We start from the raw sequence: 4,499 nt of genomic DNA, 5'->3' as shown, positions 1-4,499 counted from the left end.
TTTCTAGAGCATTATTTCATTAAGTTGTCATTGAGTAGTAGTAGGATTTTTGTATTTTACCACGCTACCGCTCCCTTTTATGCTTGTCTACACAAGATCTTGAAATTGTAAGGAAATGATGAAATATCAATAAAACTTCCATTTTCGGGCATTTTGACGTGATAGAAATCATTTTAGCACTTAATTATGCACATGGGCGAAAAGAGGATGCGAGGACAACTTCCAGTAAGTTTAGCGGGTATCGGTACGGGAGGAGCCCGCCCGTACCGTCTGCCCGTACGATGTGCCAGGAGCACCACCTCGTCAAATACGTTTATCTCGCACAGATGGCACAAAGATCATAGACACACAACTCCGCAAAACAGAAAAACACCACCCCAGATTAGATCTAGAGAAAACTCTTTGGAGAAGACAACACCCGGGCTAATACGTGGATCCTCGGAGGACAAGGCAACATTCCCTTCATCATCAACCGCTACAACACAATCGTCATTCACCTCCAACCATAGTTGTAATCTTGATTGCTATTGTGGATTTGTATTCGAATTCATCCCATTCCTTTCATTCCCTCCATAACATTATGATGATGTTCTTGATTGCTTCCATGTGTGACTGTGTGAGTAGTTCCTTTAGTTCTTGGGGAGATGGAGAAACCCTAGCATGAATATGCGATGAATCTAATACTAGTGGTTGGGGCGCCCCATGGGGCGCCTCCTCGCCGATCAGGTGCATGCCAATCGGGACCCTCTGAGGACATTAGTCATAGAAACATACATAGCAATGTTAGTAAGTTAGGTGTACATTGACTGAGTATTCAGCAGGAAATGAATTAGAGCTTAACCGCAATTATCTTGAACAAGTGTTGGTGTAGCTACAAACGAAAGATCAAAGATCAATGTATGAAGTAAATACACCCGGAAAAAGTAGTTGTTTGTTAAGTATGACTCAACTGATATATGCCAACAAGACACATATATATCTAATGAACTCTAATGCAGCATCGCCTCTATGTGTGAGGATCAGTCTCTCCATTTGCAGATTCAACAGATTCAGACTTGCCTTTTTCTTTGAAGTGGAGAAATGTAATAGCTCATGATTGTTAGAAGATTTTCGGCGAAGTGTTGACCTGTCAAATCAAATATAAAAATACAGATTAGAGGTTTAGTTTGTGAGTTCCAGACAGGGGTAAAAACTGGGGGCAAATGCTTTGTTATCTGATCGTACCACACCTTCATGGGTAAAAAGAAAGTATCAGTGTTAAGTGTTGAAAAAATCATTTGAATCTTGGAATGATGATGCTATATGCGCACATGAAAGCTACCGCGAATGGTTAAGCGAGTTCCATGATTTAGCTAGGAAGACCGATATAAACAAATGGTAATTCCATACCTATGTGTTCAAGTTAAACATTTTATTTGTACTTTCCAATTTACTTTAAATATGTGTATGATCTAATGTCCAATTCACTGCAAGTTAAGAGAAACATACGTGAAAAAATCAGACGTTGATAAATCAAAGTAAATTAAAGGACGGATATGCATAAAATTTCATGTTCTATTTCACGGAGAATATATTTTTTGTGACAATTAACAAGAAAAAACTACCCTTTTATCAACCTAACAAAGTACCAAAAATAGAAAGCAAATTCACTCAAAGTAGAAAATAAATTCACTCGAATTTACTCAATGTAAACAAATCTATACAAACAGACAAGAAAGAGAGAAAGAGAGATTAGAATATGGCGACCATCTAAGCTTGGAGCTGGCTTTTTAGGCGACGATGCAACGGCGCATGATTCTTCTCCACTTCTCATGTTCCTCTTGCTAACATGGCAACAGGCCAGAACAAGACTGCATACTGAGACCCACTCACAAACACATTTAAATAGTTAGGAGCACAAAAATAGAAAATGGAATGAGCAACTCAGCAAATTTATCCCTTGAAAATATGTTTTAAAGACTATGCTAAATAATGAAATCTGTGGGACAAGATAGTGGCAATAATCGTACAAGGAAAGTGAACACCTGTCAGGCACCATAAGTTCGACACCATAACACATTTAACCTCTATAAACCTGAACATCCAATAAAAAACATATCTGAATAATTTTCTGACTGCATATTTCAATGGTAAATGCACCAAAAAATATTACAAAAAAGGTGTACTACTCGGCAAAACCATTATCATTATTAAGACTTCTAAGCTACTCGGCAAAACCATTTCTGTCACCAACAAAGAAATCGAGATGATCCTGACCTTACTAAGGCATCCGCTGGTGGCGTTGCTTCTGTCATTGCACATGCATGTCAAGGCATCCGCTGGTGGCGTTGCTTCTGTCATTGCGCATGCATGTCAAGGCATCCTAGCCTCAAAGAAATCGAGATGATCCTCACCGATGTTCATATGACATTAAAAAGATTGGAAATGAGCAAACACACACCGTTGCTGGCTCCTGTCATCGGCCTTAGCTCCGAATCAGCTGAAAACAAATGATAAAAGATGTGAATGTTCAGAAAATTCTGAGCTCCAAACTCGGTGCATTTACTGAAATCAGAACTCCAAAGACAATAGCATATACAAATAAAGTTTACACACCTCCAAACCTACCTTCAAAAAAGGACACCACAATATGTAATGAAGTCAAGGATCATTCTTCAGCAGCAGATCAGAAAGAGTGCAATAGCACAGCTGATCACAAAATTCAACCACCGCTCCTTGAACTCCTACTCCTAAGCTCGAGGACACAAAATGCTTCTATAAAAGCTTCAGAAAGAGTGAATACCACAAGCTGATCACAAAATTCAACCACCGCTCCTTGAACTCCTACTCCTAAGCTCGAGGACACAAAAAATGCTTCTATAAAAGCTTCAAACCACCAGTAACATCACAAACCTATCAGCCTGCATTTCAATAGTACAATAAGCAAACAAATATAGTTAACCACAATTACTAAATTCCTGCAAAAAAAAAGCGCCGAGGACTGAAAAAACATGATACCCTATGAAGTGAGGGGATAGAGCAAAGCTATTGCAGTAAATTTATTAGAATTTATGTGCACGGAAGATACCTCTTGGAAGTGAATGTGAAATTTGTGCATTCCATTCAACTACTTTGCATCTATGTCCTAGTTGTTGGCCAACACAAATATAAGCATGCATATGTATTTCTCTAAGAGAAATGTTACCGTGACACCATTCTTGTTGAAACAACTGAGCATATATTGTGATCATCCATAAATCCCTGGAAAACACAATGACAAGAGTCAGTGGCATACATACATTTAGAAAATCAATGTAGGCATAATTTCTCATTAGTACATAGTATACATTGATTATCAATCTTTCATGAGTACTCCCTCCGTTCTCTTTTAATTGACTCAAATTTAGTACATAGTTGTACTAAATCTGAGTCAATTAAAAAAGAACGGAGGGAGTAGTATACAATTTCTGGAGGATCAGAAAGGTTGGTGATGAATGTTAAAGCTTCATTCTCTTGAGTAATATATAATATTCACTGGTGATCAATCGTATACCCTCTAATGGATTCGTGGATGACCTTAGGCCACAAAATCCACTATACATAGATAGAGGAGAACAGGTAAAATACCTTGGTTGAGGACTAATTCCTATGATGCTGCTGCCGTACGTACATGTGAAAGCCAATTTAGAAAGGCAACTTAAACATGATGAAGCTTCTTTTAAGTTCTGACAAACACCCTTCAGCCTGGTGGTGAATGAGAGAAACATTCCATTCAAACAAATAGCTCAGATCTCATCATTAAAACTGGCGTTTTCCATAGAAAGAAATACCTGATGCAAAACAACAAAATTGTTAACATGAAGAAAAGTGCAAAACCAAACCAGGAACCTCTATTTGAATCGGACCTTTAAGGTATTACTTTATATAATCAGAGCATACCTATGCCAAGTAGCAAACAATATGTTAGCGTGAACCATAAGAAATTGCGGAAATTCAATTCGGCTCCCGGGTGCGTATGCTCCCTCTACCAACAAAACATATTTCGAAGTGTGGAAAAATTTTGACAAAAAATTCTACATGTACATCTCCATAATATATGTGTACGAGTCAAGTTTCACGAAAAAATAATATTTTTTGTGGCCTATGTAAAAAAGAGAAAACTTATCCTGTGAAAAGCATTATTTTCAGCACTGAATTTTGTCTTTTTTACAGACGTCACATGATAAGTTCATTTTTTATGAAACGACTTTGTGAGCGCGTAGCACATGAAGATGTACGTGCAAATTTTTTGTTTCAATTTTTTTGAAATTTAAAATATGTGTAAGATGCATTTCAAAATATAGGGAGCATATGCTCCCATGTTCCAAAACATCGCTCCCAAGAAATTGTCCTTTCATGGAAATCTCGTATTGCATTTTAAGAGTAAAATCTCTTATTACTGAAGTAATTGAATTTCTGAAAGCTAATAACATACTGAAACGTTTGTCCAAGAATATATATCCATGAATCCATCTTAGTTT

The 4,499-nt window shown here is 37.4% G+C and overlaps 1 long non-coding RNA gene across 3 annotated transcripts; it reads right to left on the bottom strand.

Annotated features, from left to right (window-relative positions):
- Positions 1-825: 825 nt before the first annotated feature.
- LOC124675094 lies at positions 826-3,720 on the bottom strand. 3 transcript variants are annotated; one of them, XR_006993160.1, is made up of 4 exons: positions 3,607-3,720; positions 2,608-3,240; positions 1,747-2,479; positions 826-1,126 (listed from the first exon to the last, which is right to left on the bottom strand). It is a non-coding gene; the product is annotated as an uncharacterized LOC124675094 (long non-coding RNA). The 3 variants fall into 3 exon arrangements; XR_006993161.1 differs by lacking the exon at positions 826-1,126 and having other exon boundaries at positions 1,191-2,074; positions 2,257-2,479; XR_006993162.1 differs by lacking the exon at positions 826-1,126 and having other exon boundaries at positions 1,191-2,479; positions 2,608-2,900; positions 3,068-3,240.
- Positions 3,721-4,499: the final 779 nt, after the last annotated feature.

This window comes from Lolium rigidum, chromosome 7, assembly GCF_022539505.1.
Source record: "Lolium rigidum isolate FL_2022 chromosome 7, APGP_CSIRO_Lrig_0.1, whole genome shotgun sequence".
Lineage (NCBI taxonomy): Eukaryota > Viridiplantae > Streptophyta > Magnoliopsida > Poales > Poaceae > Lolium > Lolium rigidum.
The sequence above is the reverse complement of the archived record's forward strand: the minus strand, read 5'-3'. Positions and strand labels throughout refer to the sequence as shown.